This window comes from Tyto alba, unplaced genomic scaffold (genome assembly GCF_018691265.1).
Source record: "Tyto alba isolate M040663 unplaced genomic scaffold, T.alba_DEE_v4.0 Super-Scaffold_21, whole genome shotgun sequence".
Classification (NCBI taxonomy): Eukaryota; Metazoa; Chordata; class Aves; order Strigiformes; family Tytonidae; genus Tyto; species Tyto alba.
The window spans coordinates 11807330-11824851 of NW_024881295.1; positions in this window are offsets into that span (position 1 = coordinate 11807330).

Consider the following 17522-nt stretch of genomic DNA (forward strand, 5'->3'; position numbering starts at 1 on the left):
AATAATACAGGAGCCCAAACTGATGGAAATCTTCTTTCTATACATAGCATGAGCTTTAGTTTTCCTAGAAAACAAGCTACTACAAATTAATTATCATTGTATAAAGCAGAGACTTTACATTATCCAGGAAAAAGTCACAAGCCACGTGAATTACTTTCACCCAGTAAGTAATTCAGAAAGGATCTGATTCTGCAAAATAGTTATCTGGGTAGTATTACTGCTACACAAAGTGCCAAAGATATGGTGAGAGTCCATATGTATGCAGATCACCCCACCCAGGCGCAACCACAAGACGTGGGAGGTGGAAAAAGCGAGGCTGAGCGCCGTCCACACCAGCAGCCTTCAAACTTAGAGCCACAAGTTTTCACGTATCTGCTAATGAAGATTAGACTGTCCATATCCTTAGAATTCAGGAAATAAGTGGAAATACTTAAAAAACAAAATAAGGAAAAGTTTGTATAGCAATTTTCCCTCTCCCTCTGTGCTAGTTTCCCCATCAGTATAACTCTGCCAGCTTTAATGCCTGTTCTTTCTAATTTGCCATACAAGAGGAAAGGCAATCGGGAAAGTTCATGTGCTCACACACACTTACACACACGCGTGCATCGATATATCAGACATAATTTCTCAAAGTAAATATGTAGTGATTAATTTAATATAAGAAATAATTGCAAACAGCATACTGGGTCATGGGTGACAAATCTAATCATTCACTGAGAGTAATATATGCAGAAATAAACAAGATAGAGCTTATAACCAATGTGTGGAAAGTTAGCTATGATTCAGGCAAACGTTTGGATTTCTTGTTTGTGGACAGAAGATTGCAAATTTAAGCACTTAACTGACACCTCTCTAATTTCCTGGTAATTAATGATTTTTGTAATGGTTATTAAGGCCTCAAGTCCTAATACTGTCAGCTCATTATTGTATTTATGAGTTAACTGTACTGGTTAAAAATACAGGAGGACAAGAGGCAGGTCCATGTTATCCCGGGCTGCTGTAGGGCTCTGAACCAGAACATGTAACCCCCTCTAGTGGAAAAAGGGAAAAGTGGAGAAGTGGCTCTAAGGAATTGCCCACGGTGAGACACGGGCATCCCCATTGCCTCTGCGATTGATAAATGAAAATTTCCACCATCATGCACCCCTTCAAATGCCCCGTGCTGAAAAAGATGCGGCGTCACCGATATTTTACTGCAGGATGCAGGAAAGTGCTTGTAATAGAACAGAGTGAAATGAAGGAAATAAGGTTTGGGCCAAGCATCCTGTTTCACTCCAACGAGAACACAATTAAGCTGAGCCACCCTAAGAAGTTTCCTTTTAATAAACAGCCACTTCAGTTACAAAGTCCTTTAGAGCGTGGATGCTGAAACAAAGTAATTAACAGAGAAAAAGAAGAAAAAATGACAGCAGATCCAAACTTAGCCTACCTTTATTTCTTATGGCACGTTTCATGGGATTCATTCCCATTCCAGGGAAGGGGCTTATTTAGTTACTTGAATGGCCTCATTTTCCTCCAAAAATGGGAATGAACTGAAACATGTTATTGTTGCACAGTGCTGTGGTTGCACGGCGTGAACACAGAACTATGAGCCTCACAGCCCTGAGCTAGACAGAACTTCTGTCCTTACACAAGCCATTGGCTTTCTCCCATCTCAGTTTCCCCATCTTCAAACTAGTGAAAATACTTAACCTCGGAGTTCCTCAAAGGTGAAGTGTATACTCAGAAGCAGAGGAAAGTTATTAAGTATATATACACAGCACGAGTGTGTAAGCACACAGCACTGGCCACCCGGGTTCCCAGAGTCCCCACCTTTGCAGGCAGATCAAAATTGGCCCGGGTACACTAAGCAACATTATCTTAGTTGTGTGCTCATTGTCCTGGTCAGGAATGCTTGTATTGCAAAGATAGCCCCTCTTTCAACACTATGGCACCTCCATACCTAAATGAAAACAGGCAGTAACTTTATAGACACAGTACAGAAAGATCTCTGAATTGCCAAAAGAGGTAATTTGTATTTGAGTGAGAGCACAAAAAAATATTTTTTTTTTTATTAGGCAAAATGATAATTGTGAATGAAAAGCTTTAATAAACCACTCTCTGCAAAGTCAGGTTAATTGTGTTGTGCCTATGTACAACTCAAATTTAGATTTAGATGCTAGGCAGGGAATGCCACAAGTTTGTTACAGCAAGTTTCTTTCAGGAGAAAACTGAAGCCCCCTTACAGCTGAGCTCAAGTCTCCAGAAAGTTCTTGAACCTCCACCTGTTCCCTTTGTACAGCAGTACGGACTTGCTGAATTTTATTTGGGATCATAAATCCATATTTCAAATGCAAATAGCAATACGCTATGTTGCCCTGGAGCTGGACAGCTGGTTAGATAGGAGGAGCAGAGAGACCTGTCCTTGTCCATTTTTGGAAAGATGAGGAGAAGCAGAAAACAATTCTCCTTTCTGTGAACCTGTCTTGCACATTTTTTTTTCTTCTCATGGAAACTGAAGGTAGTATTTTCCTTTATTTTTTTAAAAATTGTTTTCTCACTTTAGGAGATTAATATTAGCCGTCAAGATGGTAGTTGTGTATATATAATTCTGTATTATTCACTCTGTATAATATCAAAACTCTTTACTGATTTACAGACTTTTCAAGTGCTGTTTGCACCATCTCATGATACATGAGTATGGACTACACACTTTTTTTCATTTGAACATTCACGTTTACGGGTAATTTTCCAGAATTCAGAAAATGTTGTAAAAGTAGAAGTGTGAAACAGTCGTAAGATGCTAGAAAGTGTCATGCCAGATTCTAGAAAAGCTTCTCGGAATCAACACAGCTGGCCAGGAAATACCCCTGCCTGCAACCCCCATTTGGTCAGCTTTTTAAAAAGGGGGTTTTAAGAGGTTTCATTTTAATGTTTTAATGTCACAGCAGATTGCGGTGCCTTACAGTAATCAATCCTTAAGACTGATTAATTCTGAGGATGCGCTAAAGGGTGTGCTGTTATATAAAAAGAAGAGAACGGGGGATTTTACCCATTTATTATTTGCATAATGATTGAGGACTCCCCTCAGATGAGTGCTTGCTAATTTGCAAGACAAAAAATGAATGCTCACTTTCAACATGCACCTAGTCAAGTCCTAGTGGAAACCCAGGGCTGGGACTTCTCTTTGCATGTTTGCATACAGCTGAACCTGTACCTTCAGAGCATTAAAGTGCTACTACTGAGAATTTCAAAGCAGCCTGTGAAATTTTGTGGGATTTTCACATATGAGCCTCTGCTCTATTTTGAGAAATTGAGAGTAAGTGCAGGTGCAAACAAAGATCTTAACATAAAATCTAACTTGAATTTAAAGAACCAATATAAAATAATTAATTAGAAGTCATAAATCAAATGGTTGTTATCTAGTGTTTATGTGTTAGCGAAAAGGAGAACTGTATGACTTCCTAAATAACTTAAACAGCACACACAAGAACTAATGCTGTGGTAGTGTCATTCGTTGCCTGCATTAAAAGAAAACTAATCATGTAGGAAATGACCACTTGATCCTAATGGCAGATACCTTCTCAGCACTCTGCGAAAGATCAAAACAGCGAGGCAGTGCTGACTCCCCTCTCAAGGAATTCCTTCTGGGACTCAAAGCTGGCACCTGCCTGCAGAAAATCACCGAGGTTAAATACCCAGCCCCACTCATGCACAAGGCACTATCCTGCTTATTCACAGGACAAGCCGTTTTTGTATCCAGATGCATTTTCAGCACGATCAGTCTTCTTAAGTTTCCCACCACTGTTACTTTAACTAGATTTTCCTGTGCTTGGAAGCTTGAATGTTTTGGCAGGCTTTACAAATAGAAGTGCAGCTTTTGACCTCCGGGCATTATCCAAGCCCGCACCACACATTTATCAGCCTGAATGTAGTGTTAGTTTTATGGACGTTTCCGCTATCAATTCATGACAGTTTCTAGTCTGCCCAGTTCTCCTTTCTGATCGGATGAGCACCTGTTAGTCTTAGGACTGGGTAGCCTAGTTCAGACACCAGTACAGCCTCCAAGATCGCCACCGACAGCTCAGCGCATGCTTGCACTCTCACACTCGGGTTACAAATTTGCTGGTCACACAGGGCTTGTATCAGCACTGAAAAGCTGAAAAAGCAGGTCTACAAGTGCAAAGGGTGCTGTGCTCAGGCAGTCGCCAACCGCCCCGCTTACACCTGAAAGGGGGCAGGTAACATCTGTAAAGGAGCACTTCACAGAAAACGGGGGCTATAACAAGCCTGGTCAAAACAAGGCCAGCATTACTTATTTTCACCAGACACCATAGAGGACCTCCGGTGCTGAAGGTTCTGCAACAACATGTACAAAAATTTATAGGTTTGTGCAGCTCAGCACATGTTTTGTAAGATCTGGCTCTTGGCCTGTCTGTAAAACCCAAGAAGTCTGTGTATGCCCGAGCATCACGCTGCAAGAAGCTAGCTGCACGGGCTTCAGTAACATCTGCCCTGCTCCGTCGAAGAACAACAGTTGCTTCTTCCCTTGTCAGACTGAAGATGCACTGATTTGATTGAAAATATATAAACGTAAATTTAACACCATCACCATGTCATCCCTACAGCGTTTCGGAATGTCTTCCTTGTACACGCAGCGTGTGACGTGCTCACAGCCACAGCTCCCCCAGGTTTAGTCAGTGAGTCAATTCTATGATCTGCTCCAGATGATCTGAGGACAGGTCCCTGGACATTCGCAAGTGAAACATTTCAGTTTACTACATGGGATAATGTCTCTCTCTAGTGGCTAGGTACAGGCAGTATAGTAGCCTGCTTTACTTGCCGTTTTCATGGCGTTTCCTAGTTAAACAATCACTGCCGTAGTCTAATTATGTGCTAAAGGTCCCAGGTTAAAGTACTTTATTGAGCACATCACTGACATGCAGTCCCGACTTCACTACGTCCAATTAGCACATGTTCATTTTGCAGGGATTGTTAGCTGTTTAATTTTAGAGAAAGAGTATTGCTTAAAAAGAGGTGAAAGTTGGTGAAAATATCCAAGGTTTGGGAATTTGTTTCTGGCTAAGAATCTCTCAACCAAACTCGAGCTTTTGGCACTGGAAGTCTCAGGACACTTCTAAAATCCCAAGGATATATAATGGTTTAGACAGAGGATGAGAATAATCTTTTCTCTCATCTCCTGATGTATTTTAATATCTTGTCCTCCTAAAAGCCAAAATAATGTTCAAGGAGGGGAAATTCTAATAAGAAAGGATGATATTTGAGTGTTAAAAGGCTGCTACTTTGATATAGGTTCTCTCTTCCTCTCCAGTTGCTCACAAACAACAGTTCAGTTCAAGTGATTGGTGACTGAAGGCCAGATTTTGAGAGATAACTAGATGCAAGAAAGATAACAGGCACCTAGAAGGGACTTGTGAAATTCTCCATTTTGTATATGGAGAAAATCCCATTGAATGCTTGCCCTTTTGAAAACTCTGTTATACATCCAGTTTTCTCAAAACAATAACTGACCTTCACCATTACTGATATGCAGTGGTTGTTTGGTAAAAATAAAGTAGGCATTTGAATCCAGCCGTTTGTGTCCAACCACCACCAGGGTCATTGGTTTTGACTGAGGTGGGAACTTGTTACAGCAAGCCACTAAAGGGAGGTCCATATTGCCACTGTCAAGGTTATGTGCAAAATGAAGAGATTTCCATCTCCAAGTGCCCGTCTTGCAATAACAGTCAGTAAAGCCTCAAGACTGAAAATCTCGTGAGGGTGTTTTTAAGCACGCCTGTCCAGTTATACCAGCACAGAGCATAAGTGAAACATAATCCCTTTGCAGATGTCTTGTCAGAGCATCATTCTCTAAAACAGCATGGCAGCTATGTTGGGTGCTGGAGCACCCAGACGTTGGGACACGCTGAGGACTGTCTCTCAGGACAGTGGCCCCCCCAGCACTCAGGTGGGGAGGGCAGTGAGGTGGCAGCTGGGAACAAACCCATATTCTACTCCTGCTCTTCCCAATGCAGTGCAACTTTGCTGGGGTGAATGGGAGAGTCAGGAACTGCAGGAGAGAAAGAAATGCTGGCTAAGAGAGGGGAAATGTTCTAGTGCTAGAAAAAAACACTGCTTTTGCATATGGCTAAGCCAAGAAGAAGGGAAGCTTGGGGATGGGAAACAGCAGGGAAAGCTCTTCTACCAAATTATAAACAAGACAGTGGGGCTGGAGAAATAATATCCTCATGTTCTCCCAAGGCTGCAAACAAATCAGTGGTAGAAAAACAAGATCTAAGATCTTTTTCCAGCTTTCCAGTCCCGTTCTGCATTTCCTAGACGATGCTATTTTTTTATTTAAGGCAAAAACAAACAAAACAACAACAATAAAAGAGATCCTAATCTGAGATGAACTGTAGGCTTGATATTTGAAAATTAACACATAGCTTGCTGTATCTTGTAGGCTCTGGAACTGCATCTGTGTGGGGCAGGCAAAGGTTTTGCCTAATTCTAATCCCAGTGAAATGGCAGAATGTGAACTTCTGCGACTGTCTGAAGCCTCCAGTCTATGACGCAGCATTATCACACGCGGGGCGGTTTGCTGCCCCTTCTCACAAGCCCTAGGACCGGGTGATAAAGGCAGGCCTGGCACTGGAGAAGAACCAGGCTGTCCTCTCCTGGAGCAGGACAGAAGATGGACCTAGGGGACGGCCGGGCGTGCCTGGCTGCCGCTCACAGGGCTCTGTCCCACTCCCCGCGGGTCGAGCCCCGCTGAAGCTAATGGCACATTTCAGCAGGGAACCAGGGCTGTGAATTGCAGCTGTACATGAATATTGATAATAGCCGCCAAACGCTCTTCTTGCTGTCTCCTCTCCCAGGAGGGGAGAAGTGCTTTCTCAGCAAGGGTGGGACAGTATTTCCAGTGAGGCAGGAAGGGGAAAATTGTCTCCCATTTCTGCTGCCTTAGGGCTCAGTATTGCTGGTACAAAAATTCATGGTGGAGCTGCCATTTACTTTAGAGGAGGCAGGATCAGACCCTCATTTTCCTGCCAGACAACACACCCTTATAATTATGTATTCACACCGTATTTTGATAATGGTTCCTTACAGACTAATTAATATGAATGTTTAAGAAGTCTAGTTTTAATATGTTAGTGCTGAAGGAGAGACTGCAGTCCTGTGGGAGATTGTACATATTTCCCACTGATGAGTGCCTTAAATCTTAATGTGTATGGGGATAGGGGAGCAGATGAATCTACAGAGCAAGATCCAGACACTTCTTCTACAGGATAGCTTTTATACAATTAAAAATCAGTTTTCCTGGTAGCAATGATGAAGATTATTTTTAGTTTCTAATAGATGTGTCTCTGTTTGAGGTCTACTAACACTCAAACTCTGAAGCTCTTCCTGCCATCTAGAGGTGTGGATTCTCTGGTGACTGAGTGAGTTGCCTTTGTGGCACCTCTCTCACCACAGCACTAACAGTGCCTTTTTTACTATCCAGCCAGCTATTTTTAGGAAGGTTGCAGAGATTTAGCAACTTTGAAACCTTTCTACCAGTTCTTGTTGATGGGCACAAAAGTTCCTGAGAAAGGAAAGAAGGCTGGTCAATCAGAGATCATCACCATATGAAAGATCTATTTTCTTAGGAAAGCAGCTTAAAAAAACAGTTGTAAAATGAAAATATTCCCCTTTCTTAAAAACAAAACAAAACTAAAACCAACAACAGCAAGAGCAATGGAAATGGAAATCAGTGCTAATTATCTGACTCACAGGGGTCTCATCATTAACAGGAACTGACTCACAGCATTTGTTAGAAATTGCCATGATGTTATTTTATCTGCCCTTTGTGTCTTGGGAGCAGAGTCGAGAAAGCCAGAAGAAACTTACCCCAGGGCCGTGGTGGCAGGCCTGACTGGTCCTTTATAACATGACATGGTTCCAGTGAAGAAGATGTATTTGGCTTTTTGCATACCTGATTTAAAATTGTCCCTGATCTGAACTCATGAGAGCTAAGTTATATTGAAACTCCTGGAGTTTACCACTAATACTTATATCAGTTCAAGGACGGTTGTGACCATCCAAGTGGCTTGCCTCAGTGTTTACATGACAGAGGACTCCTCTGCTTCCTGCCACAGAGGAAACAAAAAGGATACCTCAGGTTTGATTGTTTTCGCTGTGTGGGGCAGTCTGCATTATACATCTGAGCTATATGATGGGCTATAGATACATGATAGACAATATGGTACCTGAAAGGCTGTCACAGTGCACTGCAGTTAAGGAGTATATCTTACAGCAAGGCACCTCGGAGAGTGAGAAGCCACCAGGTGACGTGCACCCCGGCCATCACACTCCACCACCACCCCTCTCCTTCCAGGACAGGCTCTGCCAGGCAGGCTGGTCGGCCAGCCTCAGCGCTGGAACCAGCCTCCACTGCTGCCCAGGGTGCACGCAACCAGGATGCCAGTGCAAAAAGTTTGCGAGAAGATGGAGCCTGGAGGCGGGGACAGCATTACTTTCCCTTACCCCTAGTGCAGAAGTAGAGCTCAAGTCACTGTTAGTAATTTTTTCTAGTCCATTCTACCATCTGCTATTCTGTCCTTTGCAACAGCTGACAACAGTGCAAGGACATGAGAGCTTCCATGTGATGGTTGTTTAAAAACAAATACACACTGTACTCTGTTGTCAAATATTTGTACTACTGAAGAAGCTGGGAGCCTTGGCCATGGCCGAGAATCCATTATTTGAGGTGCTACAAGAGCGGAACAAAAGGATGGTGTCTGATTAATAATAAAACAAAAAGCCTAAATATAACTGCAAAGACAAAAGATGAGGGAATAAAAGAACACAGTAAGACAATATATCTAACTTTATAAGCATAGAAGAAGTCACCTAAGCACAGTCAAGTCTTTTTGTAAACATCATCACAAAGAAAGGTTTTAATCTAGAGCTGGAGAATGATAAAGAAATAATTCTAAGAATATTTAAAGGGTGTTCCCTGAGGATTAAGGCTCTGTGGGACCACAGAGAAAACATGGGAAAAGACAACGGCCTCATGGGGTGATCAGAGTAGAAAGTCCACCTCGGTGGTGGTAGTTGGCTAGCAGCTACACTGAAACCAGTTAAAATCATCAAATGCCTCCCATATCTGACAGCCTGTGAAGGCGGCCAATGCCAAGAAAGTGCAAGTTCTGGTATTGCATTCAGCTCACCTAGTAGGTAGTGGGCACTAACTCAGCAGCCCCTCGAGAAAGGGGAAGTGTCAAGTGAAAGTGGAAAATTAACTACTTTTCCCACCTCGCGAGGTAATCCTGGCAGATCAAAGCTGAAGCACAACAGAAGGCAGCTTGAGGAAATTTAAACTCCTTTACTACTTATCCTTTACTTCTGCAGCTGAGATCTGGGCGGCTGGCAGAGAATTCCCCATAAACACCAATTCCCTTTGAAATGTGTGCCCCCAGTTAATCTGAGGGAGTCCAGATCCGCAGACATTCTTAAAAGGTCCATCTTTTGAAGGGATATCTTTAGAAGGGCAATGCTGCCTGAAAAATGGAAGTTAATATAGGAATAAACCTTACTTCAGCTTTTTGCTGCAGTTACAGAAGAATGATCTCCCGCCTAACACATGAGGTGTTGTATGGTTTGTAGCTCTACCGCCAATTTCCCACATGCTTTAGGCAAAGCACAATTTTTGTTTATATGTTCCATTATATATATATTTATAATTATATAATCTATATTATATTATTTATGCATATTGCACTTATGAGATACTTACTTTATTCAGTTCATGCTTTTCATACACAATCCTTTCACCCATTGTCTTATCTATGTAGCCCATAATTTCATAAGGATGAAATTCATAAAGACGCCCTTACCATAAGGGTTTTCGAATTTAGTTTGCTCTGGAATTGCCACTAAAAACGACAGCAGCTGCTCCTGGCTCTACACTGTGACATGCCTCAAATCCCACCCTATCTATAGCTATAACACAGAGCATTTACTCTCTATGAACTGTATATGCTGAAGAAGAAGTATTCAGGACTAATTCTACTTCTCCTTTTCCTCAAAACAGAGTCCATCTCCACAGAACTGACATATTTAACCCTTAACCTGTAGCTCTGCAGTCAGGACTTATCTATAAGGAGGTCCTAGCTGGCAAACAGCAGAATTTGGAGCTGCTGCGCCTGCTGCCCGATACAGTAGTACAACAGCCAGGTTATTCATTTTATCTGATCCAAAAACCTGTCTGCCTTCAGACAGGTGCAAATGAGCAAGTGCCAGACCCCAAGTCTGTGTACATAAAAATGGTAGGGATTCTGGCTTTTTCATTATTCTTGTAGGTTTTATGCATGGCCTGGAGCAATATACTTGTATGAGGTACCCATTTGGGGTTGATAAATTAAAGAAAATCAATCCTATAAATAAAGACACATTTTTTCAAAAGGTCTAGGATTTTTAGGTGCGTTTTAACACTACAGTTAAAGGTTACACAAACAAAATTATTTTGAAAACTATCACTGGGGACTGAGAAGAAAGAAACTTCCCAAAGCCATCAAGTAGAGGATGCAGTTGACCCTAATCAGCACTCATTTCAGAGACCTTCAGAGGGTCCATTCATAGGGAATAATTTTGCCACAATATCGTAGGTAGTATGTAAATTGAAGGTTTTTTACTCTTCTCATTCTACTTCATTATAAAATAAAAGGGGCCAAGTGGAAGAAAATCATAGCTTCATGGAGAAGATTTTGTGCCTCAGGACAGATAGATAGGAGGTTGCTCAAGCCTTTGTTTTCTTGCCATGGACTGGGACCAGAGACTGGTAGCTCTTCCGTATGAAGGGGGTGGGGTGATCATGCAATAAGGCTCTGACCCATTAACCAAAGCTGGTACACCTCTTACTTCACGCCTGCTTCTGTTTGGTGAAATCAGATCTAAAATTAATACAACCTGACAGCCAGAAACCGAGATGCTTCTAGCAGAGGACTCCTAGTGATGAATAAAATAACCTTCACCAGGTATCTACTAGTATCTTCCTTTGTATTTTCTTGACATTAAGGCACCAAGCAGATAAGAATATCCTAATATTTCAGAAGCAAAACTATTTTGAAAAGTTTTTTTGAGTCCCAAAATACTGATGGCACTGCATATTTCAGCAGTTTAATAAGCAGAGAGAGATCACGAAGTTTCTACTCTGTGCCAGTGCATGTCTGACTGCAGGATGACTTTTGGACATCACTTTTCACAGTAAAATAGGTCTAAATAGAACATTTTCTGAGAGCAAGACAGTTAAAGCAGTAGTAAGATACAGGGTTTCTTGCATTTGGGTTAGTCATCTAGACTAGATAATAGTGCCTGGATCCCCTAAAGCACTTAGGCATTAACTTACACCAGTTTCAATGAAACAGTTCTCTTCTGAGCAGCATTAAGTAAATGTAAGGATTTTATTCTGGATCTTGAGACATATCACAAATACTGCTACAAAGAAAATAAATCCTAGGATTGGAAAAAAACTCTTTTTCACATTTATGGACAGACAGATTTTTTTTTAGTATATAAGCTTCATCTCCATTGCTTCAAAATTTTGTTTTCCTTTTTCTGTTAAACCAACAAATATACTGTCATAGGTTATTGCATCTAAAAACGTCTTGAGGGAATTTGGGGGGGTTTTCTTTTGTTGTAGAATTGCTATTATATTAAACTTCAAGGAAAGGTAAGCAGAGTAACAAGGAAAATCCTTTAAACCAACAAAAGACAGTTTACAGTAGTGTCCATCTCCAAATAAAACTTCTGCTCTCTTTGCTCCCATTGTACTGTACTGTTATCGATACCATGATCACTATTTGGAGAATGGTTGGGCTGACATCTCACAGAAATGATAAACCACTAAAAAAGAAAAAAAAAATCAAACACTGTAAGACTCAAAAGACTAAATTTCCTTTTAAGGAACAAGGCGGAGTGAGCCTGTTATTTGCTTTACATTCAGCTTGTACCTATTTTATGTGACAAAGGATGTTTCTGTAAGAGTCAGCTATAACCATCACAGTTGTGTATCCACCTAACACTGAAAATCAAATCAAATAAGAATTCTGAATGACACCAAAGTATCACACTAAGTAATTAATTTTTATCTATAGATATGCTTAAGGATAGGCTAAATGCTGAACTGAATACATTAGAAGCATGTAATCACAAGTTATATAAATATTTTTCTTGTGATGTCCTTTTTCTTCTAGCATACAGTCTTATTTAAAGCACTCTTTTGTTTCAGAGCTTAAAATCATTTATGATGAAACCTTTAGATAAAATTCTGGGATAGTGGATATTTTTCATTTCAGCTGTACTTGTACCACGTGTATTGGCATTTTTGCTATCTCAATGTTCATCTTACTTGCTAAAACCTTCCCTTTGACATCTCAAGTAATAATATGTCCTCATAGTCCCACAAAATTAATAAATATATCCTCCTGATGTTAAGGATATGGGAAATGAGGCATGCAAAATTGAAGGCCGCCTTTCTTTCTGAAAACACTTGCATGTGTTGAATATATAATACTTGCGTGTATTAGAGTACTCTCACTGAAATGAGTTGGGTCATCCAGAAAGCATGTGCTTAACAGCTTGCAAGATGAAACTTGTATGAGGACATAGAAAATTAGTGGCAGTATGGGGAATGGCATCCAATTTTTCCTGCTTTAATCATCCATGACATTCTCTGAAACACTCCTTTGTTCTGTACAATGTAAATAATGACACAGCGATTTTTCAGATATGCTGTATGATGTGCCCAAGTCCTTGAAATACTGTATATGGTGCCTTAGTATCCATCACCTATAAGGATTACTGATGAATAGGTTCAAGAACAGATGCACTACTCTGTGTTTGCAGAGTCTCAGTTTACCTCTGCATCTTTTTCTCCCAAATGGCTTAAGTAAAACTAAATTGGGGAAAAAAAAAAAAGTTAAATGTTATTTTTTTTCACTGTTAATGAGCAGTACAATTTTAAAGTACTAGTCTGAACTTGGACAAAAATATATTAATAGAAAAGAAGATTTCAGATGCAAATGTCCAAAATAATGCATAACAGAAGATGAATGCAACTTTTTTTTTTTTTTTTCCTTTACTGTCTGAATTACCATCCTGGTTTTGGCTGCAAAGACATCGTACTGCCACAAATACCTTCCCCTTGAGAGATACGTGGTCAAATCTCTGGATACATTAATCAGTTTATTCTTTTTAATGCCTCTAAAAGTTCTAATTCCTCAGGTTCAGTGTAATTGTTAGCCTTCAGATGGTTCTGTTAAACTCTTGTCATGGACTGAATTGCTTGGAAAAATTGTGAACTGGTTCACTGGTTCAGGCTGAAGTAGATTCCCATGAGTACTCTGCCAGCTCTTTAACCAAGCTTTGTTTTTGAGAGCTGTTGACAAACACTTTGGACAATATTCTGTCCCAAAATAATGCCATGAATTCCTGTTGTTCTGCTGAACATATAGTGCTTTGAATAAAAGCAGTGGCATCCTGGAGAACAGAACCACAGTTCTAGTATGCAACACCGACCTTCACATCATGCAGTACTTACTGTGGCATTTGTATGTAATTCTTTTAAATGTAGCTATGGAAAATTGTTGCTGATAGCACATTTCATGTTATTTTTCCACTGACCATGCCTGCAGACACTAAATGTCATGCAACCTTTATACCAAATCTTATGTATTTTAAAATAAGCATACCAGTAGTTCACAGATACATAGGTGGAATTTCTCTATTCATTGTGTCTAAGCATGAGTCCCAGCAATCTCTGACAACAGGAAAACATTTAGCTGGCTGCTATGCACCCTTTAAATCTTTCTCTCTTGAGACTAACCCATCCCTTGCAAGCGCACCAGGGATCCCTACCTGGTGAAAACACATGGTGTTTTCATATATCACAGTGTAGTCTCTTTCACTGTATACACTATCAGAAGGCCTTTCCTGTAACAGTCTCTTCAGAAATTAGTCGCCAGCTGCATCATGCTGCACACACACATGCATGCACACTCCTAAAGCAAGTTCTTTGGTTTTGGCTTTTGTAAAACACAACAGATTCCTCTCCTTGTGGGGTTAGTGTCCCAGAGAAAAAGGGCTGAAGACATATGTATGAATATACTGGAAGCAAAATCTAGTCTATCAGCTTACCCAACTATACTTAAAAGATGAATAAGCTTGATTTTTCCAATACCTTCACTACACAGAAAAGTTGTATCTCTTTGGCTACTCTAATATGGGAGAAAGAACACGTGTGCCGGCAGAAGCGTATTTATATGCTGCTAGCGTTGAGCTAGAGGAGAATGCAAGGGCCCCTTTTTCATTTGGAAAAAGCATAAAAAGCAAATGAGACATGGAGCAAAGTAGCAGAAAGAATAGGGACCACTACCACCAACAACTCCTTAGGCACACAGAAATGCGGGAACAGCAAGTGAGCCATATGGCTTCAGGGGTTTCCCTGGGGAGCGATTTAGCAAATGCTAGAACTGGGGCACTGACGGGTACCCTGAGGAGATAAAGAATGCTAACATTGTCCTCACGTAAATAGAAGTTGTGACAAAACAGAGAGAACTATCCTTCTGTCTTTTCCTGTCTTCCCCTGCTAATTCAGGCTGTTAATTCTAGACGCAAACAGTGCATTTCACGTGCAACGTTACTCCTGTTTTAAAAAAGCTGCGCAACGGATGCAGTGGTTGTTTGAAACGTGGCAGGCACATCCACACCTGGGACCAGCCACTGTGGCACCCAAATTGCCAAGCAGGGCACGCAGAGCCAGGGGAGGGTCCGGCGTAAGACCAGGCCGACACCGCCGCACCGGGGTCTGCACAGCACCAACCTCCCCTCGCGTGCGGCACTGCGGGCCGTGCCCGAGCCCGAGCCCCCCTTGCACACCAGCCACGCTTACAACAGCCTCCACCGGTTCAGTGGGCACGCTTTCTTGTTTCACTCACCCAACCTCAAAGGCAGAGCTACGACCTCTTGCTTTTTATTTCCTGCTGTCAGATCTCGCAGGTGCACCCAGGCACAACTGCTAATAAATTCAGATGTGGTGTGCTGGGAAAAGTGATGCCTCCCGATTGCATTTGCACATCATCTAGAGGAATAAGTCTTTTTCCCTGCCAAAGGCTCCAAGCAGCATCACAATACTAAGTAAGCTACACCAGGAAGACTGACTGTGGTGCCCTTGCAGTTTCAATTTTTAAAGATTAACAGGTGTGACTAAAGATTGCAAAATTTTCCCTACTTCATTCCATTGAGAAGTCCTCACATTTAACTCAATGCCACTATATGTTCTCAACATGTTTATTCTCCATGCCAGTACTTTCTTCCAAGGGACACAAGCCTAAAAATATGAATATTTTCCTAACAAGCCTTACTGATTTTTATACTCATACATTGAAGCATGAAGTATGTCTACTAATATCTTACATAATTATTTACTTATGCCATTAATTCCATGACATAAATACTGCAAACTACAGACAGACATTGCTAAAGAGGAAAAAGTAAAAATAATACAGTGATATTAAATTTTTATATAGTGTGATGTCACTATGAATAAGCTTGTCTTTTCTGTATAACTCTACTTATGGCATTTTCTTGGAAAAATTAAAACTTTTTAAGGGAGGTAAACACCAGCATCTAAAACCACATTGTCCTGGGTTTGAGTGAGTGGTGGGGTTTTCTGGTAGCAGGGGGAGGGAGCTATTGTGGTGGCCCCCTGTGAGAAGCTTCTTGAAGCTCCCCCAGCTCCAAGTCAGCTCCACCTCTGCACCAAACCTGAGCCCATCAGCTGCACCTCTGCGAGAACGTATTTAAGAAGGGACTGGTGAGGAGCAGTCGGACTTGTGAGAAGGAGTTGCTGCAGCTGCATGAACACCAAGGTCAGTGGAGGAACGGAGGAAGAAAGGAGGGGGGAGGTGTGCCGGAGCAGAGACCCCCCTGTATCCTGTGGTGAGACGGCAGGGCGGCCCCCCCTGCCACCCATGAAGATCTACGGTGGAGCAGACACTGATTTATGGCCTGTGTTTTTCGCCTAGATGATCAAGGTGCTGTGCCCGAAGAAGGCCGGAGTCTCATGGGAAAAGGCAGCCCCGCTGCTGTGATTCAGCACTGGCAGGATTGCAGCATGCGGGGGTGTCCCACGCCGGAGCAGCTCGGGAAGGGCTGCAGCCGTGGGAGGGACTCCAGTTGGAGAAAGTTGGTGCCCCGCGCTGGAGCAGTGTAAGGAAACACTGTGGCCTGTGGGAGGGACTCATGTCGAAGAAAGTTTGTGGAGGACTGTCTCCTGTGAGAGGCGGACCATGATGGAGCAGGGGGAGAAGTTCCAGAAGCTCCCCCCACTGAAGATGGAAGAAGTGGCAGTGCTGACTGCACCCCCCATTCCCTGCCCCTGCGCCACTGGGGGGAGGAGATCGAGATATCAGGAGCAGAGCTGAGCCCAGGAAGAAGGGAGGGGTGGGGGGAAGGTGTTCTCAAGATGTGGCAATGCTTCTCACTGTCCTACTCTGTTAAGTGTTGCTGTTACTGTCTGTAATAAATGTATTTTCTTTTTTTCTTCCCCTAACGAGTCTGCCTTTTGCCCATGATTATAATGGGTGATCTGCCCCTCCTGGTCCTATCTCAAATACCAAGTCTGGCTCATTTGTCCCTTCTCATTGCTGGAAGAGTAGGGAGGAGTGAGCATCTGTGTGGTTTTGGGCTGCTGACCAGGCTCAAACCATGACACACCTGTATATCTATCTTGGAGTGTTCTCTTAACTGGTGGACTAGCTTTAATCTATCTTGCTAGTAAAAGCTGCAATTCCCATTCTCTTCATTTAAAGAGGTGACTACAGTTTTGAGCAGAGATGTACCAGTTTTCTAGATGCTCAGCTGCTAGGATTGCTGGGCAATTAGTTATCCTAGACAATTAATGTGCATGACCAGTGGCCAAAGCATGACTGACCTACTGTACACTTGATGCCTAGTTTGTGAAAATGAATTGTTTGTACTCACCGATTAGGAATATAAACCTGTCATTATGGACAAGTCATATGTGGGTTTGAGGCAGGAAATTTAAAAAAAAAACAAACAAACAAACAAACAAAACCAAACAAACAAACAAACAAACCAAAACTAGCCAAAATCCACAGGTATTTTTTGCAAACCCACAACACACATCTCTTAAACACCTCTAGAAACATTGAGATCCCTGTCTGGATATATGTGGGAACAAGAGGCTGTTGTTCATATGTTTTTGTGTCTTTGCCATAAGAGCTCTCTTCGGTTCTCACTCAATTTTTCTGTTTGTATCACTTCCCCCTTCTTCCTTTTTTATCCTCAAGGTCTTGCATAATGGTCAATGTGCTGAAAGATATATGCTGCTCAGTTTGCCATAAGAACAGTTCTTTTCACCTCCTTGCCTCCATAAACCTGGTATCTATCTATATTGCCCTCACATGTTTCACAGCCCAGTAGGGGGGCAAAATGAATCAATTGACAACACAGGTTAACTGCACCGTGAGCCGCATTAG